The sequence below is a fragment of the Neofelis nebulosa genome, chromosome 9, assembly GCF_028018385.1.
Source record: "Neofelis nebulosa isolate mNeoNeb1 chromosome 9, mNeoNeb1.pri, whole genome shotgun sequence".
NCBI lineage: Eukaryota > Metazoa > Chordata > Mammalia > Carnivora > Felidae > Neofelis > Neofelis nebulosa.
Window position 1 is genome coordinate 53666 of NC_080790.1, and position 25643 is coordinate 79308.

Consider the following 25643-nt stretch of genomic DNA (forward strand, 5'->3'; position numbering starts at 1 on the left):
ACAATGACAAAGCTCTAACAGTCAGCTTTGTCCAACACAGGCCTTTAAGTTAAATAAACTCTATGTCTGGGGAACGATGTAAGGAAAAGCTGGAAGAAGCTGGAGAAGGAGACTGGTAAGGGGAAGTTGCACACTCACCGATAGCCACTCGTAGGGGATGTGACGCCACAGGAGGGACTGGGTGCTAAGAACACATCTACTGCAAGAGGGATCCCCAGCCCAAATACCCAGGGTAGTTGAGATCTTCAAAAGTAATACAGGGGTCTATAAACTATCTTCGATATTTTGAAGATCCAAGTGGAAATTATTCAGCCACTTTACAGCTGATTAGCTTAACCAAAGCATCAGATCCCCATGTTTTCAGCCAGCATTCTGTGAACCCATTTTGATGATAGCAGAATGGGAAGCATGAGCAGATGGAAGAAAGGCTGGTTGAAACAATTCAGCGTGGGAGGATCCTGACCTCACTCTACTCATTTTTGGCAAGACATTTTTACCACAGACATCAGTCACGTGCAGTCCAGGTGTTACACATGACACATCTCGAGTAGTGTCTTTTAGCTTGGGAATTATGAAGAGAATAAAAGGCTTTGTTGAGAATAACTGAAAGCATCCTGCAATGAGAACAATACAGACTTTGCAGTGATATAAGATTTGCATGAGGGGCTCCTGGATGGGTCAGTCGGTTAAGCATCCAGTTCCATTCAGTTAAGGTCATGGTCTCACGTTTCGTGGGTTCAAGCCCTGAGTCAGGCTCTGTCCTGAAGGCTCCAAGCCTGGAGCCTGCTTCGGATTCTGTGTCTCCTTCTCCCTCTGGCCCTCCCCAGCTCGTGCTCTGTCTCTCAAAAACAAATAAATGTTTAAAAAAACTTAAAAAAAAAGATTTGCATGAAAGATTACATAAAGTAGATGCTGATGTCAGACGGTAACCCCTTTTTCATGCTCTGCTCTATAACAACCCCTCTCAAGTGGCCGGGGTACACTGCTCTGGTTTGGATGCTATTCCTTCCCAACACGGAAAACCTCCTGTGTGTTCCATGAGGTCTTGCCCTGTGCAATCTCTGCTACATACTTTGCTTGTCTCAGTTGTTTGTTTGTTTGTTTGTTTGTTTGTTTGTTTGTTTTAATGAATGACAGTTCTTGGATTTTGCTAAGGCATTTTCTCAAGATACACTTGCTGTATAGAAATTCTTTTTCTATTGTTTCCCATCTAATTTGTTCTGAGGTTCGCTGGATGTCTTCTTTGCTAATTACAGAGGTTGTTTCTTTTGTGGTAAATCTGACAAATAGAAGCACGCCCTGGGCAGGTTGCGGGAACCAACAGGGTAAATGTGGCAGGGCCGTGATGTGGGGAAGCCTTGGAAGGCCAGGCTGGGGAAAGGTGTGAGATGCTAGGAGACAGGGTTCACCAAACATTTCTGGTAAGGAGAGTGACAAAATAATTAGGCCCTAAATAAATTAGTCTAATTTTCTCAGGCCCTAACTTCAGTCATATTTAGAAGGAGTTTTCACTGAACCCCTGATTCCGGGAAGAGGAGTGTCTTCCCTTGTGGCAGCAGGAGGGTCTGCAGGAATACCCAGGGCAATGGGCCCTGTCATCAGATGAGTCTGGGAAATTACCTTTTAAATTGTCCTTTTTGTGATTAAGATTATACAATAGCACATTAAAGAATCTGAGCACCTTCTATACCTCAGCAATCCATTTAATTTTGTTTGGCACAAACCTTCTCATTCTTACTGGAGAACAAACTCATGCTTCAGTGTCCTAGCACATAGGTCAGTGTTCCATCAAACTGTGACCACAGGTGTTGTTCAGAAAGAACAAGGAGATTCTGTACAGTACCTTTTCAATATTGAAAAAAAGTTGAAAAGAGTTCAGTTATTTGTTAAATTTTTATTGCATGTCAGGGCCCCATTTTCCACAGACCGTGTCCTTACCTTTACCCAGAGGGAGATACCACTATAGCCCATCCCAGTGACTGTAAGGCCAACACTCCTTCCCTGGCCTACCAAAATACCCATTGTAATTCTGGCCCGTTTCCTCCTTCAGGCTTTCCTAAATTTTTAGGAAATTGATCAATATCCTCTTGCAAAAATCCACTCAGTAATAATGAGAAAATATTCCTAATTAGCCTCTCTTACTATGCAGGCATCACTCTGGGTGGCTTTGCTCACCTTTTTGTGACTGTCACTATTTTCCATACTCTTGCTTATAATCATTCTACAGCAGCTTTGAAGTTCTTTGGGAAACAAGAAAAAAGGGAACTGAGACTTCCCAGTACAAAGAGGCAGCTGAGTCATAGTTCCTAAAGCAGAAAACTCCAGGCTGCCAGGAGGAAGGGGTGGGGGGATGCTTACCTCACCAGGGGTCAGGCCACAGAGGCCTTCGGAGGCCCCCAGAGGCGCCAGGTTGCAGTGTTACCTGCCAGCTGCCCCAAGGTACTGAAGCAAACGCCTGGGACTCCCTGGCAATATTGTGGGAAGCCAGTCAAAATGATGAAGAAGCACAATTGTTCTTTCTTAACAAGGACCCAGTGTGCTTAATCTTGAGTTCAGTGCTCAAATAATGACATTCTAACCTGAGTGAAAGAAGACATTGGTGTGAAATTGCAGTGACATGTTTATAATTCTCTCTAAAACTTTAAAGACATTGCATGGATGTTAATCTTCAGTAAATATGATTTTACATAATCAGTTGGCAGTTCACACCATTACCTGAACCTGTTCTAAGAGAGCAGATGAGGTTTGTGGAAACTAAAAACCTGTGTCAAGAAACCTAATTATTTTGTCCATGGCTGTGCCGAGAAATGAGGGCCAGTGGGGAAAAGGCCATGGTTCGGCTTTCAGTGGCCAAGGGGCAAGCAGCCCTCAGGGACCCGGTAAAAGTGTGGTGATGCTGCACTTGAGGACATCACATCCTCCTCTGAGCCGGAGGGAACCCGAAGTTTCCAAAATCAATTACTAAGAATTGGATGTGGATTAAACGGGAAGATAAATAAAACCTGTACAGAAATACACTTTCAGAGATAATTGCGAAGTTTAACAATTTATTTTATACTTTAGGGAGGAAGTTTATGGGGTGATGGGGCGGCTCAGTTGGTTAAGCTCAGGTTGTGATCTCCCGGTTTGTGGGTTTGAGCCCCACATGGGACTCTGTGCTGACAGCTCTGAGTCTGGAGCCTGCTTCCGGTTCTGTGTTTACCTCTCTCTCTGCCCCTCCCCCATTCACACTCTGTCTCTCAAAAAATAAATGTTAAAAAAAGGAAGTTAATTAATTTTGGATTTCTTTTTCTATTAGTTTTGAGGTCATTGGTAGACCGTGGGAGGAACAGCTGTGTGGACATGTTTGCTCCAGTTTAGGGCCCATACAACAGGTTCTGATTGTGAGTCAACACAGGGTTGGGAAAGCACATTGATTTTAAAGCCAGACGGACTGGGGCCAAACCCTGGCTCTGTCAACTGTTAGTTGTAAAGTCTGATAAAAGATAAGGGCTGCTCACCAGAGCTGTGCGAGATAATTCCACCTTCCTCACAGGGTTCTGCAGGGATTATGAAGGGCAGTATGTGCAAAAGTCTCCAATACAATCAGCATTTTTTATTCCTCTAATGCCTTTTTTCCCCTTTACTCAGAAATCCTCTTTCTGTCAGTTCTGAAACCTCCAGGTTGCCTAAGCTACAAAGTGTGTTTGAAGGCAGTTGAGAGACTGTGGGCCCCATTTCCCTGACAACCTCCTACAAGACACTTAAGGCACATCTTTGCCTCTGTAGTTAAATTCACTAAATTTGCTAAAGTTATCTGTGATTCTCCAGTTGAACAGACTAATACTGATTTTTTAGCCTTAAAACTCCATCTCTTGTATTCCAGAAGTGTCCCTGGGCTCCAGTGATGGGAGCCCTGCAGCCACGTAAACCTAAAGACAGAAACAACAACCGGCAAACTCTCTGGACACCCACTGAAACCTTGCCAAGGGCGTGAGGAAAAGGTAACTAGTTGGCAAAATGAATGACAGCTTTAGATTGCTTGGGACCTTTGGGCAGGCAGAACCCCTTCAGCATACTAACTCCAATCAATCAAAAGGCAAGCCAAACCCCCAAAGGGCTGTGTTGTTGGTATTTCCATTTTATCCAAGTGCAAATCTCATGATAGCTTACTACAGCTCTGTCATGGAAACACCTGCAGAAGCTTTCTGGTTAGTTATCTGTCAGCATAATATTTTCTCTTCTAGGTTTTAGAATAAAAACCATTTGATGTGAGTCATGAAGAATAAAATGCCCTTTGGTTGCATACCATACCTAGCAATGATTCATAGTGGAAATGTATTATTTAGGAATTGTGAGTAAGATTATTGTACCTTATAATGAGGTGATTGCTATCTGGTAACTGGAAAATGGAAAATAAGTATCTTCTGGTTGATTTGGTTTATGTTCCTCTTTAACTTTCTATTTGGGCAAATGAATCAATAGTACTTTTCTCCCACTCTCCCCCTCTCACAAAAAGAAAGAAAGATAGAAAGAAAGAAAGACAAATGAGAGAGAGAGAGAGAGAGAGAAGCAAAATGGAGGCCTTTTGAGTTAGATGGGAGTTCAAAGCCTGGTTCCATTAAGTCAGTAGATGTGAAATCCTGGGCAAGGCATGTGGCCTTTCTTAGACTTCTATTCAAAATTGGTAAAATGGGTATAATACCATCTACTCATAGTTCATGCCCATTGCAGTGGATACCATAACACCTATAGCCATAGATGGTTACTGTTTGGAGAAATGCCGGATTCCTTATCTCTGAGCTCCCTTTAACATTTCAGATCCTTCAACTGCCTTGAAGATAACTGCTCAGTTGTCCTCTGAATCTCCCAAATCATAATGCATAAAACAATGCATTAAGGCCAGAGTAGAGGATCTGGGGCCACATGGGCTGGTTTAAATATTGACTCTGTGACTTGCTAGCTGAAGGTTACTAAGGATCTTACTTCAACTTACTCTGTTTTAGCTACATGGGGATAACCACATTGCTTATAGGCTGTTATGAGGATTAAATAGGTTAACATTTGTAAAAAGACAAGGCACTTTGTACACCACCCGATTTGTGGTAGGTGTTACACACTTGTTTGATAAATGAAGGAACTTCTCATGCACATGGCCAGGTCTCTTGAAAGACCCACCTTAGCTGCTTCTCCACTGCCCCATCTCCTTTCCCTCTACTTCCACATCTTGATAGCAGTCAACTGGTAGTCGACGGTCATCCCTCTGAGGTATGGAATTTCCCCCATGGTACTAGTGAAGAAAATAAACCAGATGTGATAACTTAAAAAATCCCACAAAATCACATGGGCTTAACATAACAGAAGTCACATTTTTCACTTGGGGGTAGGGATGGGTAGGTGGACAGCTCTCCACCAAAGATTTTTTGTCCCCTTACTGCACATATTGTGCAAATATTTGGCTAAGAAGCTGATGCCCATGAGGGACAACATTTGCCAGCCCATCTTGCATGGGTGAATTCATGCAACTGAGTCTCAGCCAGTAGAATATGGACAGAACAATGCATATGCTTCCAGGATTGGCCCATAAAAGTGTTCCTATTGATCCTCCACTCTGGCCTTGACCCCACTAGCTACTAGGTGTTGATGGAGCTGACTTCAGTGGGTCTTAGAAGCCACTCATGGAAGACAGCCAGGTCTCTGTTAGGCAGGGTACCTGCAAATCTGCCTGACACCTGGTCCCTGCCACTGGTCAGGAACACCCGCTCATGGGGGTTCTTGGCGATTCCTTCCAAAAACCAAAAGTCAACATGAGAAGTCGTCGGTGTCTCCTTCACTGATTGAAACCCATGTGAGCTCATGTCCCTCTACCGCATTAATTTCAGTGAGTTTGCTGGTTTGAGTTTAAGTGCATTTGATCAGAGAAAACAGAGACAAGAATGTTCATATTGATGTAAACTATCACTACATTTTGGAATACTAGTCTGTTATGCCTCTTTTTTTCTCCCCCATTTTGTTAATGTTTAAACATGAGACTTATTTAAAACTATTTAAATTTAGAACTATTTTAAACTATTTTAAAACTACTTTAAAACTTTTAATAGTTTTAAAACTATTTTAATTATTATTTGTGTAATTATTGCATGGTGATTTGTCTGAAAGAATATTTATTCCTGGGCTAGGGAATATATCCCTCCATCCAATGCAGACTTTTAAAAATTACTTTTATTAACAAATACTACCACTCCTGTGATATTCTTATACTCTTATACTCCTATGATATTCTTTTCCACAGGAGACATACAGATGACCAAGAGACACATGAAAAGATGCTCAACGTCACTCATCATCAGGGAAATGCAAATCAAAACTAAACTGAAATATCACATCACACCTGTCAGAATGGCTGGAATCAACAACACAAGAAACAACAGGTGTTGGCAGGGTGCAACACTGTTGGTGGGAATGCAAACTGGTGCAGCCACTGTGGAATACAATATGGAGGTTTCTCAAAAAAAATAAAAATAGAGGGGTACTTAGGTGGTTCATTGGTTAAGCATCTGACTCTTGATTTCCACTCAGGTCGTGATCTCATGGTTGTAAGACTGGGCCTGTGTCGTGCTCTGTGGTGAGCATGGAGCCTGCTTAAGATTCTCTCTTTCTCTCTGCCCCTCTCCCTGCTCATACAGTCTCTCTCTGACTCAAAAAGTAAAGAAAGAAAAAAAGAAAGAGAGAGAGAGGGAAGGAAAGAAGGAAGGAAGGAAGGGAAGGAAGGAAGGAAGGATGGGGGAGGGAGGAAGGAAGGAAGAAAGGAAGGAAGGAAGGAGGGAAGGAAGGAGGGAAGGAAGGAGGGAAGGAAGGAAGGAAGGAAGGAAGGAAGGAAGGGCAGGAAGGAAGGCAGGACGGAAGGCAGGAAGGAAGGAAGGAAATAAGGGAAGGAAGGAAGGAAGGAAGGAAGGAAGGAAGGAAGGAAGGAAGAGAGGAAGGAAGGAAAGGAAGGCAGGCAGGAAGGAAGGCAGGACGGAAGGCAGGAAGGAAGGAAGGAAATAAGGGAAGGAAGGAAGGGAAGGAAGGAAGGAAGGGAGAGAGGAAGGAAGGGAGGGAGGAAGGAAGGGAAGGAAGGTAGGAAGGAAGAAAGGAGGGAAGGAAGGAAGGAAGGAAGGAAGGGCAGGAAGGAAGGCAGGACGGAAGGCAGGAAGGAAGGAAGGAAATAAGGGAAGGAAGGAAGGGAAGGAAGGAAGGAAGGAAGGAAGGAAGGAAGGAAGGGAGAGAGGAAGGAAGGGAGGGAGGAAGGAAGGTAGGAAGGAAGGTAGGAAGAAAGAAAGGAGGGAAGGAAGGAAGGAAGGAAGGAAGGAAGGAAGGAAGGAAGGAAGGGAAGGCAGGAAGGAAGGCAGGACGGAAGGAAGGTAGGAAGGAAGGTAGGAAGAAAGAAAGGAGGGAAGGAAGGAGGGAAGGAAGGAAGGAAGGAAGGAAGGGCAGGAAGGAAGGCAGGACGGAAGGCAGGAAGGAAGGAAGGAAATAAGGGAAGGAAGGAAGGAAGGAAGGAAGGAAGGAAGGAAGGAAGGGAGAGAGGAAGGAAGGAAAGGAAGGCAGGCAGGAAGGAAGGCAGGACGGAAGGCAGGAAGGAAGGAAGGAAATAAGGGAAGGAAGGAAGGGAAGGAAGGAAGGAAGGGAGAGAGGAAGTAAGGGAGGGAGGAAGGAAGGGAAGGAAGGTAGGAAGGAAGAAAGGAGGGAAGGAAGGAAGGAAGGAAGGAAGGAAGGAAGGAAGGAAGGAAGGAAAGGCAGGAAGGAAGGCAGGAAGGAAGGCAGGAAGGAAGGAAGGAAATAAGGGAAGGAAGGAAGGAAGGAAGGAAGGAAGGAAGGAAGGAAGGAAGGAAGGGAGAGAGGAAGGAAGGGAGGGAGGAAGGAAGGTAGGAAGGAAGGTAGGAAGAAAGAAAGGAGGGAAGGAAGGAAGGAAGGAAGGAAGGAAGGAAGGAAGGAAGGAAAGAAGGAAGGAAGGAAGGAAGGAAGGAAAGGAAGGAAGGAAGGAAGGAAGGAAGGAAGGAAGGAAGGAAAGGCAGGAAGGAAGGCAGGACGGAAGGAAGGTAGGAAGGAAGGTAGGAAGAAAGAAAGGAGGGAAGGAAGGAAGGAAGGAAGGAGGAAGGAAGGAAGGAAGGAAGGAAGGAAGGAAAGGAAGGAAGGCAGGAAGGAAGGCAGGACGGAAGGCAGGAAGGAAGGAAGGAAATAAGGGAAGGAAGGAAGGGAAGGAAGGAAGGAAGGAAGGAAGGAAGGAAGGAAGGAAGGAAGGGAGAGAGGAAGGAAGGGAGGGAGGAAGGAAGGGAAGGAAGGTAGGGAGGAAGAAAAGAGGGAAGGAAGGAAGGAAGGAAGGAAGGAAGGAAGGAAGGAAGGAAAGAAGGGAAGGAAGGAAGGAAGGCAAGAAGGAAGGCAGGACGGAAGGCAGGAAGGAAGGAAGGAAATAAGGGAAGGAAGGAAGGGAAGGAAGGAAGGAAGGTAGGAAGGAAGGAAGGGAGAGAGGAAGGAAGGGAGGGAGGAAGGAAGGAAGGAAGGAAGGTAGGAAGAAAGGAAGGAAGAAAGGAGAGAAGGAAGGAAGGAAGGGAGAGAGGAAGGTAGGAAGGAAGAAAGGAGGGAAGGAAGGAAGGAAGAAAGGAAGGAAGGGAAGGAAGGAATGGAAGGAATGAAGGAAGGAAGGAGGGAAGGAAGGAAGGAAGGAAGGAAGGAAGGAAGGAAGGAAGGAAGAAAGAAAGGAAGGAAGGGAAGGAAGGAATGAAGGAAGGGAGGGAGGGAGGAAGGTGGGAAGGAAGAATGGAGGGAAGGAAGGAAGGAAGGAAGGAAGGAAGGAAGGAAGGAAGGACGGAAGGCAGGACAGAAGGAAAGAAAGAAGGAAGGAAGGAAGGAAGGAAGGAAAGAAGGAAGGAAGAAGAAAGGGAGAGAGGAAGGAAAGACAGGCCATATGATCCAGCAATTCCACTATTGGGTATTTACTAGAAGAAAATGAAAACATTAATTCAAAAAGATATATGCACTCCTATGTTTATTGCAGCATTATTTACAACCACCAAGATAGGGAAACAACTCTAGTGTTCATCCACAGATGAATGGATAAAGAAGTCATGGTACATACAAATGGATTATTACTTAACCATAAAAAAGAATGAAATATTATCATTTGCTGCATGGATGGACTTAGAAGATATGATGCTAAATAGTCAGAAAAAGACAAATACTGTTTGATTTCACACATATGTGGAATTTAAAAAATAAAACAGACAAACAAACAAGAGACAAAACTCTTAAATACAGAGAACAAACTGGTGGTTGCCAGAGGGGAGGTGGGGGGGTGACGGGTGATCTAAGGAAGGGGGTTGAGATCACACTTATCTGGATGAGCACTGAGTAATGTATAGAATTGTTGAATCATTATACTGTGCACCTGAAAGTAATATAACACTCTGTTAATTATATTTGAATAAAAAAAGACAAAAAGTGTTTTAATGAACACATGAACACTAATGTGACCACCACTCAGATCAATAAATGAAACATCACCGGCATGTCCTATATAACTTGTCCTGGTGTTAATGTCTTCCAGCCAAAGCTCGCCAGGGCACAAGTTGGCCTTATGATTCATTTAAGAAGGGGAGAACACATCACAGGGGACAGTGGGGCATCTTACCAAGAGGATGTTAGAAAGAACCTATACTAGGATTTGGCTTATGTTTGGTAATTAGGAGAGTTTAAGGAAGCAGGGCTTTGCTGTGGCCTAGACGCTCCCAGGAGCTGGGTGATTTTCCGGCTGGGCCCCAATAATTCTCATGCAGGAGAAGGAGGATGACTGAGGTAGACAGGCTGCTGGCACCCACTCTGGCCGGGAGAGGGGCACTCAGCAGTTTGTGGCTTGAACACGTTTAGGCGTGATTGCCAAGGGCTCTTGGTTTTACCTTCTTCTTTTCCCAATGTTGATGTTCAAAGGGAGGGCAGCAGTCCAGGTCCTAGAGGTGAAGGAAGAGCAGCTTTTTTCTTTCTCAGGGTTACACACCTCTCCGTACCCCTCTTCCTGGGAGCGAGGATGACCATCAGCTATTGTGTCATTGAAAGCACCTTTGTGGGGTGGCTACGTGGCTCCATTGGTTGAACATCCAATTCTTGATTTCTTCTCAGGTCATGATCTCACAATGCTTGGGATCGAGCCCCATGTTGGGCTCTGCACTCTCTCTCTCTCTCTCTCAACATAAATAAATAAACTTTAGAAAAGTAACTTTTGTGACACTGGGAATTAAGGTGTTGGACTTGTCTGCTAGACGGTAGCACATACATTCTTTACTTCACATTCAAATTGAGGGTTCTTTTTTTTCTTCTCCAGGTTAGCATTGAAACAACTGCTTTTGAAACAATTGAAACCTTTGAACAACACAGGTTTGAATTGTGTGGGTCCACTTATTTGTGGATTTCTATTAATAAATATATAAACTTATGATATCAATAAATACAGCCTTAAATGTACTTTCTTTACTTAAATGTACTTAAATGTAAATAAATACCTTAAAGGTACTTTCTCTTCCTTATGATTTTCTTACTAACATTTGCTTTTCTCTACCTTGCTTTATTAGGAATGCAGCATATAATACATCTAATACACAAAATAGGTATTAATCAACTTTATATTATCTGTAAGTCCTCTAGACAACAGTAGGCTATCAGTAGTTAAGTTTTGGGGGAGTCAAAGTTATACATGGATTTGGAATTGAGCAGGGGGGGGGGGGGGTCAGTGGACCTAAATACCACATTTTCAAAGGTCAACTGTATACCATTTTCCTCGATTTTTAATTAACCCTAGAATCAAGCACTTAAATATTGGAGAAAACAGTCAGATATATTATCACGACATCTCATTTTCTTAATAATTTTTATAAATGACCTTTAAAAGAGCTGCCTGTGACTTGCTTTGTGCTTACATTATGGCCTTCAGCCTTTCTCTGCCCTCAATTTCATGCTGAGTACATCTAATCTGTGAAGATGTAAAGAGAAATGATGTGTAAAGGGCGATTTCAGCCAATGTTCCGCAGGAAATTTGCTTAAAAACCATATAAAACATGTTTCCTTTTCCTGACCATATTGGTAGCTAACCCAAACTCCCATGGTCAAAAGATGTGCATTATTCTTCCAACTTTGATGTAACTTGCCATAGAGCACCGATTTGCTCTCCCCACCAGGAACATGGGGATACGAGGGCTTCTGGGGATAAATGAGGTGACACCAGAGAACATGCTATGAGTTTTTTTTATATAAATTGCTGTATATTTATAAAACTATTTTACCTTATATTCATAAATTTTACCTATGTCATAGTCTTACAGTTATTATTTTAACTAAGATGAGAATATTCAACCATAGAGTTTTTCGGCAAGTAGCTCAATTTCATTTAGCTTGTGGTAAAGCCAGAGACCAAACTTCTCCTTTTATTTTTATTCTAAACATTTATATTCTGACCACTCTTCTACTGAATTTTTACAGCATGATGTCTCAATGCTTTTCTCCTAAGGAAAGCCATGCCAAATTTTCCTTAAGAGTCTTCATTTGCAAGCTGGCAAAGCATATAACATAAAGGCAAGAAAAACAAAGGTCTACATCCCTATTAGCATCAAGGCCATGGCTTGTGGTTCCAGAATTATTGCAACTTTGATGGTGAGATCACAACTGAGCAGATCGTCATGATTCAAGTAGGACGGTTTCCTGGAGACTGTTTCCCATGTTGGTACTGTAGCTAGTGATCTCTAACACGGTGCCAGCTTCCCCAGAAGTCCCAACCAACACTGCAACCTGTTCTCCTGTTACTACTTATTACTATTTCAGGACAATCTGACAAAAACTGAAGTGGAAAACCATTAGGCACTAATCAAAACAAGAGAAAAGTACGTATATATTCCAAGCACTGCTCTCAGAAAACATTCATTGTCTGCGGGTCCTCTGAGCCGGCACTTGGCACAAACACAAAGTAGACGAGGCGTTTTTATTTATTCCTTTTTATGTAATCTAAAGACAGATGTGGTGGATGTTATATAAGTAGGAAGAACAAGACAAAAACAGCAGAAATAACAGATATGTAGTAACTTGAATTCAGGAATAGATACATAGAATTGCTGCCAAAGCTGAAAATAGGTATTGTTTCTTGACTTAAAAATTAATGACTCTAGAAAGAGCACTGGGTCTTAAGGTCAAAGAACTGAGATTGAGGCCTATCTCTGCAGTCACTAGATGAGATTTCATTTGTCATCAATAAATGACGATTTTAATATCCGCTCTACCAACTACAGGGTGGTTGTGAGGATCAACTATTATACATTTTTGTGGTGGGAACCTTTCTAATTTTCCTTTTACTTGTATCTTCCTGATATCAGTGATAAACTTTATCTGTGGAATGAAAGAATTAAATTTAAAAATTGCTCAGATTAGCTTCCTGACTCTAAAATTGAGAAAATGCAATACCTTTTGCCTTCCTCATTATCTCAGCACCTACCTCACATAAAACCCTACAGCTGCCAGTTGTGGAGAACCTATTATGTTCCAGGCCCTTCATGTGCAGTGTTATTATCTGCATTTTAATTTTCGTAATTAAGCTACAAAGCTTTTCCCCCAGGAAACCACACACACACACACACACACACACACACACACACACACCTCAATTTAATAACACTTGTCAAGTATTTATCAAACACTAATTGGGCATCTAATATGTACTAGACACTATGCACCAAAATACTAATATTCCAGAGTAACAAATGGGAAACTGAGATTGAACGCTATAAGCTAAAACTGCTAGTTAGCCCCAGAGGTAGGGCTCAAACCTAGGTCCTTCTTATTCCTAGTTTGTGTTAACACACTCTGCCACTCTGCCACCCTTTCTCTAAGGGTCCGATCTAATACAAGTGAGTTGTCTTTAATTTTCCTACTATCCTTTGTTCAGTATAAAGGTAATTGAACAGAATCTCGGGGGCAGGGAGGGAGGAATTATTGTCTGGTTATAGGAACCACAGTCTAAAAGCATTTTCTCTAATAAGTAACATATACACACAGCACCTGTTCCGATCCATAATACCTAAAGTCAGATGTTGTCTTGCACTCAAAAAGTGCTACAACTCAAGCAGCTATGGTTTAAGGGAAGAACGAGGCTTAAAGTACAAAATTAGGGCCCTTGTCTTTACTGTCCATTACCAGCTATATGCCTTTGAAGAAATCAGTTAACTTCTCAGAATCTGGGTCCTACTATCTTCAAAACAGATGATAAATCATTGCATGCCTACCTCACAAAGCCACGTGAAAGCATACTATAAACTATATAAAGAGTTATTGATCCTTGTGGTAGAAGGCATTTCAAGCACTGATTCAAGTCAGCTTGAAGCCGTAACTTGAAACAGGAAAGATTGCTCAAGAAGTAGGTGGAGAAGGAACATAGGGTTTCCATCATAGCCGTCAGGGTTTGGATGCCCATGGAAGGGGCCAGGGTAGTTGGAGCAGAGAGCATTGTTGAAGCTTATGGTTAAGTTCATGAACAGAATCAGCTTGAGGTAGGGGATAGATCAAAAGCAAAGTGCAAGTGGGACACTTGTTGGTAAAGTACCAAGCCAAAACTATCTTGAGAATGTCAGATCAGAGGCAAGAGCCAGAAGCAAGCAGAGTGAAATTGTTGTGGGGAAACCCAGGTTGACAGGAGCAAGCCTCCAAGTTTCCATGGGGAGTCTGGGCCATGACCTACTGGTCATTTGCATGTGTGTCTTATTTAACGTTAACCACCTGCTCACAGTTGCTACGTGTAGGGGGCAGGGATAAGGGCCACACTGAGTCAAAGAAAGTCAAAAGGTGTGCTCATCTGTGGAAGATTTTCAAGTAGGGAGAACCCTGAAATCCAAGGCTACTGGTTATAAGGGAGGCATGAAGCAAGACACTATAAACATAACAGCAATGCAGTCTTCCAGAAACTTGGGAAAATAGTAATTGGTAATTAATTACCAGAAATTAGTAATTGGTAGTCTTTATCTGATACCAAAATAATTTGAAAGTTCTTACGTCATTTAATGCCATGGACATCTGTTGCTTTTTAGAAAAGGCACACACACGTACAATTCATGTATTTTTATCTTAACCCCTTGTTAGTGATAATAACAAGAGGCCAAATGGTGTATGTTATATTTTTGTTAATCATGAGCAGGAAGCTTAAATTCCTCATGTTATTTTCCACATGTACAGGACGAAGACATCTTTCTATGAATAACTGTGAACAAATACCACATCTTTAGACACAAAAATCTACAGTTGTATGAAAAAAAATTTTAACAGTTTTTGCAAACTCTGACTTCAAAGTACTCATTAAATATGCAAATATGTTTTCTATTTTAAAATAAAATCCCCAATAGATTGCTTAATAAAACCAATTTATTCATTGGAAACAGGTTTCCATATACAAAAAAGGGGGGTTGGTTAAATAAGATATAGACATTATTTTACTTTCAAATTAAAGAATCTCAGCTTTTTCTCATCTTTTGTAACTTTGTCTTTTAATGCATGACAGTTTTGAAGATTATAGACCAATTATTGTGTACTTATTATCCTTCAAGGAAAAAATAGTAACTTTACAGTAGAGAAGCTTACCAGACATGACTTTCAACAAACAATCCAAGGTGACATAAACTTTGATCTGACAAGTTGAAATCATGTACCATCCCATAGGATGCACTGAGGAGGACATAGCCTCATTTTGTGGTATATTTGCCAAAGGTGCATGATATCAGTTAAATTAGGAAGGAACGTGACAAACCCAACTGAGGGACATTCTCAAAAGAAGACATACAAACGGCCAACTGGTATATGAAAAGCTGTTCACCGTCAGTCAACATCAGGGAAGTGCAGATCAAAAACACATCGACACGGCACATGATACCTGTTAGGATTTTTTATCACACACACAAAAATAAGAGTAAGTGTTGGTGAAGATGTGGAAATTGAAACCCTGGTCTGCTGTTGGTAGGAATGGTACAGCCACTGTAGGAAATAGCATGGCGGTTCCTAACAAATGCTACATAATTCAAGCAATCTGTCTTCTGGATATTTACCCAAAAGAATTGAAATGGGGATCTCATCGGTGAAGGCACTGTGGAAAGCAGTATGAAGGTCCCTCATAACTCAAAAATGGAACCACCCCATGCTCCAGCATGGATCCAGCATTTGAAAGGTTTTTGTGAACAAAGGTTTTAAAAGATCCCACTTTCTGTCTTTTCTCAGACGATTAGTTGTATGTCTTTCAAACATTGTTGAAGTAGTTGCAACAGGGTTTTCAATATACATTTGAGAGGAACGTTACTTTCGCTAACGCTTCCTACATCACAGGAAGCACAGGTGTCCTGTAACAGCACCTCACTCCTGCTCTCTGTCCCTCTACCATTGCTGTTAATTCTTTCATTCCATAACCTATAATAACCCAGTGCATTGTCGCAGTATTGTTTTGAAAAAGGCTGTCAGATCAATATATTTTTTAAGAACAAGTACAATTTTTAAAAAGAATGAGTAAAATAGATTTAATTTTACCCTCATTGATTCCTTCTTTAATGCTCGTTCTTTCTTTATGTAGATGCAAGTTTCTGACCTCGTCGTTTTCCTTTTCTGTAAAGAATTTCCTTTAACCTGTCTTGCAAGTGAGCTTCACAATAGACAAATTTCTTCAGGTCTGCCAGAGAAAGCCTTCCTCACTTTTCAAGAATAATTTTGTGGGATATAGAATTCTAGGTTGTGCGACTTTTTATCAACACTTTAAATATTTCCTTTCCACACTTTTCTTGCTTGTGAAGTTTCTGAAAAGAAACTCATTACAATCCTTGTCCTTGTTTCTTACAGGTAAGGTGTTTCCTTTTTCCTCTCCTCTAGATTTTCTCAAGATTTTTTGTTTGTTTGTTTGTTTTCTTTTCTTTTTGTTTGAATATGATATGCCTAGGAGTATGTTCATCCTGCTTGGTATTCTCTGAGATTCCTGGATCTGTGGTTTGGGGTTTATCTTTAATTTTGGAAAATTCTCATCCAGTCATTATCACCTCAATCATTTATTCTGCTCCTTTCTCTCATTCTTCTTCTGGTATTCCTGTCATACTTGTGTTAGACCTTTTGTAACTGGTCCACAGTTCTTGGATACTCTGCTCCATTTTTTTCCTGTTGATTTTTCTCTTTGCTTTTCAGTTTGGGAAGTTTCTATTGACATATCTTCAAGCCAATTGAGTTTTTCTTTGGCTGTTTCCAGTCTATGAAAGGCACTCTTCATTGCTATTACCATGTTTTTAAAATTATTATTTCTATCATTTTTTATTTTTTTCTTTTAATTTCTACCTCGCTAGTTACATTACCTGTCTTTGCATTTTGTCTACTTTTCCCATTAGAACACTTGGTATAATAATCATAGCTGTCTTAAGTTCCTAGTCTAATTTTTGCGAAACCTCTGGAAAATCTGGGTCTGGGTCTGACGCTCACTTGTTTCTTCAGACTGGGTTTGTCACCTTTTAGCCTGCCTTGTAATTTGATGCTGAAAGCTGGCCATGATGTATATAGTAAAAGGAATTGAGGTAAATAGACCATTACTGTGAGGACTTATGTGTGTCTGGCTAGGAGTCAGGCTGTGTTTAGTACTTTCTATAGCTGTAGGCGTGGAAGCTAAAGTTTTCTCTAGTTTCCCCATGTTTATCTCCCCTAATGTCTTAGGGTTTCTTTGGAATCCCTAGGTAGGGTCTGAGTCTCACAGCTCCTTCTGATGTCATGTCCCCATGGGAGCCCTATTGCTGTGGCAAGGTGAAAGTAGGGAGTAAACATTCCATAGTACTGTGCTTACACCTCCGCCTTTGTGTGAGCCTGTTCTCCTTGGCTTCGAGTTTCAAATGTGTTTCTCAGCAATTTTCTCACCCCTAGGTGAGACAGGAAGGGTGGAGTTGGTATTTCCTTCCCAAAGGGGGTTGGCTGTGGTAAAGGAGTTTTCCTTGAGGGCAGTTGGAGAACAGAATATGCTGGGTATACTTTACTGGTTGCTTTTACCAGATGTCTTTCAAATGGTTCCTAACCTGTCTTTCTACTGGAAGTGTGAGGAGATTGTCCTCCAATCTTCACCTTGAGTCCCTGGTAGAAATCCCAGAGGCAAAACTCATGAAGTTGTAGGGGCCCTCGTAAGACTGGTGCCTCAGAGGAGTAATCCTGACATCTGTTGTCATGCTTTCTCAAGGATTATAAAGACTTAAAAAAATTTTTTTCTAACACTTATTTATTTTTGAGAGACAGAGTGTGAGCAGGGGAGGGGGAGAGAGAGAGACGGAGACACAGAATCCAAAGCAGGTTCCAGGCTCCATCCTGTCAGCACAGAGCTGGACACGGGGCTCAAACTCACAGACAGCGAGTTCATGAGCTGAGCCAAAATCAGATGCTTAATGGCCTGAGCCACCCAGGCGCCCCTCAAGGATCACAGAGAACTTTTTAAAGGCATTAGCTATATAGAAGCTTTTGTTCTAGCCATATAAAATTATTGTTATAGAAAGTATGAATATAATGACGTATGGCCCCGAGTAGGTCTCCTGATATCCATGACTTTGTCTAATTCTCTACCACATTAAGTCAGGGATGGCTTTATCTGATTCATACAATATGGAGGCAGTTTGTGGCTTTAAAAGGGAGGTTATCAAAGGCATTGCTGCTTCTACTTTGGCCTGTTGGGTTGTTTTCTCTGGAGAATCCAGTCACCATCTTAGAGAGAGTCCATGTGCAGAGGACTAAAGCCTCCACAACAACCAGCACCAACTTTGCAGTGCCATTTAAACTTTCAGATGATTGTAGCCTCAGTTGATGTGTAACTACAGACACTCAAGACAACCCAGGACTTGAGCTGTGGAAAGGGTGGGAGACAACAAATGACTATTGTCATTCTGAGCAATTGGATATGTAGCAACAGGTAAGGAATACAACATCTCCTGTCACAAGGAAGGAACCAGCATCTCTGAAAGTTACCACACACACAACTTACCAATAGTGAAACGACAGATTTGGCATTAGAAGACCTGAGCTTAAGTGCTGACTCTTCTATTAGAAGGGTGACTTTAGGCAAGTAATTTAACTATTTAACTTCTTCTAAGATCTCTGATTGCAAATGAATTTAGATGTGGTTACTTATGCCCAGAACATGCCCCTTCCTCCCCACCTAATAAATGCCTACCTTTATTTAAAGAAACTCCCTGAAGTGCTGTGAGGCTTTGCCACATCTGTCTTCCTTCATAAGATACACTGAGCTACTCATGTCACAGAACTGGCCCTACTCATTTAGTGGCTGTTTCCCATTACGTTGGAGCAAACTATGTGTGTTTCTATCTTATTTCTTGCTATGAAATATACTTCATGAGGCAAGTACCACATTTAATTTCACTTTACTTGCAGTGTTTATACACCTGCTGGTGCAAAACAGATGCTGAATACCAGTTTGTGTAAATGTATGAATGTTTTCCTTCCAACAAAGAAATAAAACAGAAAGGCAAGTGCTATTGTTACCCTAATTATTTTCATTATTATTATTGTTAGTTAGGAAATGTCTTTTATCAAAAAGCATTGCTCTTTAGTTCCCTTTTAAGTCTGAAGTAAATTAAGAATTATGCTTACACTATAGGAGTTTTTAAGAGATAATCTTGTTGAGACAATGACACTTCAAAGGATGGATCATTTTCTAATTCGTATTTGAAGCATGACCATTTTCTATAATTAGATGTTCATGCCAACTCCCTCATTTAGGCCTATACATATTGGTGCTTTTATATAGTGGGATATATTTGTCTTTTTGGTTCCTTTCTACAGACTCGAATCCCTTAACAAACATCAAACATCTCCTATGCTCTGAAGTAACTTAGTTGGCACTGTATTAATTTGCTTGGGCAGCCATGACAAAATGTCATAGACCGAGTGACTTAAATAACAGAGTTTCATTTTTTCACAGGTCCAGAGGCTGCAAGTGTGAGAGGAGGGTGCAGCATGGTCAGTTTCTGGTGAGGGCTCTCTTTCTGGCTTGCAGACATCCACCTCTCACTGTGTCCTCCCATGGTGGAGAGAGAGTGGGCCAGTGTCTCTTCTTAATAGGGACACTAATCCTATCAGATCTGGGCCCCCACCCTTACGACCTCATTTAACTTTAATTACTTCATCACAGGCCCTCATATCCACATACAGTCACACTGGGGATTAGGATTCCAACATATGAATTTGGGGTGACACATACATTCAGTCTATAACATTGTGCCCCTGCCCCTCCAAATCAATGTCTTTATTGCATGCAAAATACATTTATTCACTCCAACAGCCCCAAAGTCTTACCTCATTCTACCATCAACTTTAAGTTTTTATTTAAATTCCATTTAGTTAACATACAGTGTAGTACTAGTTTCAGGTGTACAATTTAGTGATTCAACATTTACATGTAATACCTGGTGCTCATCACAACATGTACTCTCCTCTACCCCCATCACCTACACCTCCTCTCTGGTAACCATCAGGATGTTCTCTACACTTAAGAGTCTGTTTCTTGGTTTGCCTCCCTCTCTCTCTCTCTTTTTTCCCCTCTGCTCTTCTGTTTTGTTTATTAAATTCCACATATAAGTAAAATCGTATGGTATTTGTCTTTCTTTGACCGATTTATTTTGCTTGGGATAATACTCTCTAGCTCCATCCACATTGTTGCAAATGGTAGTGTTCCATTCTTTTCAAAGGCTGAGATAGATATAGATATAGATAATTGTGTCTTTATCCATTCATCAGTCAATGAACACTTGGGCCATTTCCATAATTTGGCTATTGTATATAATACTGCTTTAAACATTGAGGTGCATGTATCCCTTTGAATTAGCATTTTTGTATTCTTTGGGTAAATACCTAGTAGTGCAATTGCTGTATCAACCTTAAAGTATAAAGTCTAACTCTCAGCAAATGTCATCTAATTCAGATATGGGTAAGACTTGAGGTATGATTTATCCTGAGGCAAAATTTCTCTCCAGCTGTGAACCTGTAAAATCAGAGAATTACGTACTTCTAAAATATAATAGTGGGGGGATCAGACATAGGTTAGATATTCCCATTATAAAAAGGAGAAAATGGAGAAATGCAAGTGTGATAGGTCTCAAGCAAGTTCAAAACATAGCAAGGAAAATTGCATTATATCTCAACTCTTGAGAACAATCCTGCTTGGTTGATTCCCTGCCTTTGTGACTCCCTGCGGTGGTGATCCTGCCTTCTGGATCCATTGGGGCAGGGGTTATACCCTTATAGTTCTGTCAGGTGTGGGTCTTACACCCATGGATTTGCCAGGCAGGGATCCTACCCTTAAGGCTCTGGACAGTTTCACTCTCAAATTTCAGGTGGCCCCAGCAGTGGCCACAGCCTTTGAAGCCCAGGAGGTAGCCTGATGAACTCTGAGTCAACTTCAGGGTTATTCTTCTATTTTCTTAAATATTAGCACATATTCATAGCTGAATAGCTTTATTGCCCTGTCCTGTAGAATCTAAGAAGTCCAACAGCCTTCCTTCATTTTGTCCCATCTTCGTTTTCTTCAGTTAAAACTGGCACTAATTCTGCTCATATAATCCCATTTTCATTCCAGATTTCTGCTGATGCGGCTGATTACATTTGTGGTTCAATCGTACCCTTAATGTTCTCTTTAGAACACAATTTCTCTCTCCCTCCCTCCCTCCTTCTCTCTCTCTCTCTCTCTCTCCCTCTCTGTGTCTCTTTTTCTGCAATACAGATAAGTTGAAAATATTCTACATCTCCAAATTCTGGTTCCTTTTTGCTTAATAATTCCTTTAATTCATGTCTTTCCCTTTGCATTTACTGTAAGTGGTCAGAAGGACCTAGGACCTAGGACACCTTCAACATTTTGCTTAGAAAACTTCTCAGCTAAATATTCAATTTTACCATTCACAAATTCTATCTTCCACCCCACCACCAAAAGCAGAACATAATTTAGCCAAGTTCTTTGCCACTTTAATCACAAGGATTACCTTTCTCCATTTCCCAATAGCCATTCCTGATTTACATCTGAGACTCATCAGAATGCTCTTTAATGTTCCTACTTCCAGCAACATTCTGTTCATGATTATTTATATGTTCTCCAAGAACATGGACGCTTTCTCTCCAGCTCTCTTTTACCTTCTGAGGTGTCGAAGAATTGTCTTTAACATCCATATTTCTACTGTCTCTTCATGGCAATATACATGTTTTTTTCTTGTATACATCTCAAAAATCCTCCAGGCTTAATCTGTTATCCAGTTCAAAAGCCATTTGCTTCAATGAAGTACCCCACATCATGGTAGCAAATAGAAAAATACAGCAAACACTGGGTATGGGAGAGAATCTGATTTCCAACGTTATGATATGATTAGATTGAAACACTCAATTTCCAACAAAAACAATGACAAAAATACAAATCACACACAAAAAACTGAAAAGTGTGTTCATATAAAGGAAAAAAACAACAATAGAAACTATCTCTGAGAAAGACCAGCTGGCAGACATACTTGAGAAAGACTTTAAAACTACCGTCTCAAAATCTCAAAGTACTAAAAGAAGACATGGAGAAAGTTGAGATAACAGTGTATGAACACAATGGAAATATCAATAAAGAGGCAGAAAACTGGAAAAGAAACCTATAATATATTTTGAAGTTGAAAATTACAATAACTGAAATGAAAAATTCTTTAGAGGGATTCAAAGACAGATTTGAATGGACAGAAGAAAGAATCAACAAACTTATAGGTAAGACAGTGGGAAACATCAAGTCTGAGGAACAGAAAGAAAAAAAAAAAGACTGCAGAAAAGCAAATAGAACTTAAGGACCTGTGGGAGAACATCAGCCAGACCAATATGTGTGTCGTGGGTGTCCCAGAAGGAGAAGCGAGAATATTTGAAGAAATAATGGCTGAAAACTTCCCCAAATTGATGAAAGATATGAATATAAATATGAAAGAAGCTCAACTAATTCTATTAGGATGAACTCAAAGAGAGTCACATGGAGACATATAACCAAACTGTTGAAAGAGAGAGAATCTTGAAAGCAGCCAGAGAGAAGTGATTTGTCACATACAAGGTATCCTCAATAAGATTATCATAGATTTCTCATCAGAAACGTTGGAGACCAGAAGGTAGTGGGCTGGTATATTCAAAGTGCTAAAAGAAAAAAAGGCAACCCCAAATCCTATATACAGCAAGTTTACCCTTAAAAGTAATGGAGAAGTTAAGACTTCTCAGATAAACAAAAGCTGAGGGAGTTCAGGACCACTAGATCTGCAAAAAATGCTCAAGGGAGTTCTGTAGCACCCTAGACAGTCACTTGAAAACATATTGAGAAATAATGATCACAGTAGAGGTAGATACATGGTCACTGGGTGGTAGAACTTAGGGACAGGCTGAAGGTGTCCTCAGCATCTCTGGTTGAGACTTGGGAGGGCAGATCAAACAGTTGGTTCTTCTCATTACTGTGCTGCCCTAGACTCAAGCCTGGGAAGGGAAGGCCACACCAACTTCATTTTCCTGTTTTGCTTTTCTCAGGTTCTCACTTTTCCTTCCTTCCTTCCTCTCCCCTCTCCTTTTAACCTACCCTCCTGTCCACCTCCACTTCTTCCCTACCAAGCTGATTTTTTCTTTTGTGCAGCCTTAAACCTGTGGATGGTTGTTCCTATATGGCTTGGGGAGGAGATTGTAAAAGGCCACTGTTACATGAATGAATTCTTAAGCTAAAGTATCCCTAAACATCAACTTTAAAAGCAGCTGAATTCATATGTTGAAGGAAATGACATATTGCCAAAACACGTGTTTTGATTAGATGACATGAATCCCAGGAGCATATGGGAGCCAGAGGCACAGTTACAATTCTAAAACAATTCAGGGGGGGTTTCAATGACCAGGACAAGGTTAGACGGATCTTGAATCACTAGTTCAAGATTACACAGAAAAGGTTAAATATTGTTTGTTTAAATATACTATTTGATAGTACTGCTTCTGTTTAAAAGCATTTTTTAATAAAATTTTATTAATTTGTTTAAGTACATGGAGAATTCTTTATTTTAAATCTGATTCCTAAGGTTTAGACCGCGGAGCCCTCCCCCGGGGTTCAATTTCTTCTTAGTAACAGTGTGTATTAGCAGCGTTCTCAGGCAGGAGGAAATCGCTGTTCTCGCCCCAAAACTGCCAGCTCTAACTTACCAGTTTCCAACATAACAGTTTTAATTCTTTCCCTGAAAAACCACTCCTGGTATGGCACTGAGGATGCAAGTATTAAGAATAAAGAGAAATAACTAAAGAGCAGGATTTATTTTCCCTTGGTCCATATAGAGATTAGAGATATTGAGGATGCTGCCTCTGGAGTCAAGCTACTAAATTTTCTGTGCCTCAGTTTCCATATTTGAAACAACTCTATTGTTGTTAGGAGGGTGAAATGAGATCTTACCTGCATATCACTTAGCCTGGTTGCTATATTATAGTAGGTATGCCATTAACCATACAGCCAGATTTATTAGGGTTATCTCCATTGGTCTTTGCCTGATGATTGTTTCTAAATTAAATGAAAAAAAAAGCATATCTGAACACTTGTTTATACAAATCTTGTATATCATGTTTTGTTTAGTACTGAAAGTAAAGTGTCCTTATAAACTAAACTACAAGACCCATACTGCCATGTAAATTATATGACACTTTTTTAGGAAATTTTAAAACAAAATACTCCCTAATTGTTAAACTGATTTCGTTGTGGTTGGGAACTGTAGGCAGCTTGTGCTACATTTCATTACTAATGAATAGTTCAAACAAATATTAGTCAGTGAGCCCCAAAGGAGAAGGAAACTGATCTAAAAAAAAAAAAAGGAAGAAAGAAATACAGTATTTAATTCTTAATCTAGAATTTACTTTCTGCAGGATGACTTTTTCTTTTATTGTCCTCTGATCCTTGTGCTCACACAGTGGTGTAACGAGTTGGAAATTTGTGAGCTAACCATAAAATGTATACTGTTTAACTTCTTTTGCAAAGTATTTGCATAATTCTGACATTTTTATGACCCTATTAAGTTGGTGACTTGAATCACCTGGCCACAATTTCTTAGGAAAACTATTGTAAGCTTTCTGCTTGGTGATTTGATTGGGCATGTAACATTTTAAGAAGTTTTGTTTTCTTTTCTTTTGGTAAGAGAGTGTCCACAGAGGAATAGTATAAACTTTTCAAGGTAAAGAATACTTATGAGCTGACAAAAACCAATGCTGCCTGTGCCGAGATGTTACACTAACAGAAATTCTTACAATTTGTGTAAATGGTAGAGGCTATGTTTGTTTGAAAAGCTGGTTATATGCACACGTAATTGGTGTGTACTTTAAAGTAATGACTTACAGGTTGACTGTCAACTTATCCAAATACTGAAAGACTCTTCATTCTTAATTTATCTTGACTTTTAGGCTTAGTTTGGAACAGCTAAGAAATTAGCAAAAATGATATTTTTTATGGTTTCCTGAAAGCAAATCAAATGTGCTACAAAAATTAGCACCACCTGGTAAGGCAGAACAAAATTTAAAATATTCTTTATTGATATTAATAATTTATAATTTCCACATTAATCTAAACAATTAAATAGAGCCTGAAAACTAAAAACATAGAATAAAATAAAATAATGAAAAGATAAATTCCCACAGACATGCAAACGTTTCTAAATTGTTACCTGTTCAGATTTATATAAACAAAACATCTGGACATCTGGCTTGAAAAGCTTTTCAACTCTATATTTGTGTTAGGTACACAGTATTTTTTTTTAAGTCCCGGATTGTAAATGGTTTATCCTTTAATCTTGTTGAAAGAGACGTTGCACTAAAAAAATGTACCAGGAATAAATATGAAATTCAGCTGATTGTAGCATTTTGGTAGGTTTCATTTCACGTTAGGAACCACATCCATAATACAGTGTGAGTAACATAGCAAGATGTAAAGCAGTATATCCAGGCTCATGTTATTTCTGGTAATAGTCTGTCTCTCCATTCATGTCCATATATCAATTCTGTGATTTACAAAACAAATTTAGAACAGTTGTTTCATGGGTGAGATTATATGGAATGTATTTTGTATCCTATATATTTCTCTATTTTTGAGGATATTTTATTTTGTATTTCCAGTTTAGACGTCTTCACTAAGCTGCTGGCACGTGTTTTCCTGTACTGGCATTGCATAATTCATTATTTGCCCAACTTGGAAACCCCATTAAAGGTTCCAAGAGTTGGAACCCTTTGTTCATTTGTATCTTGTTATCTAATCTTAGAGCACTGTGACCTGTTTAAGGATTTAAACCTCCTCACCTGCTTATTAGCTTTCATAAGTCAGGTTTAAGAGTTGACATATAACCTTGATTCCTCTAAATAAAATATTAGATATTATTTCATATAAATTACTTTGATTTGGGCCAATAATATTCAAGAACTATTTTTTTCTGTTAAATTCATTATCATATTTAGTCCTTATAAAACAAAGAAGAAGCAGTTTGAGACAAATTTTATTTTATATGTATTCCTAGGATAGAAATAGTAATAACAACCTAAGATGTAACTTTTGATAAACATAAATTAGATATAATCAACACTATGCAGGA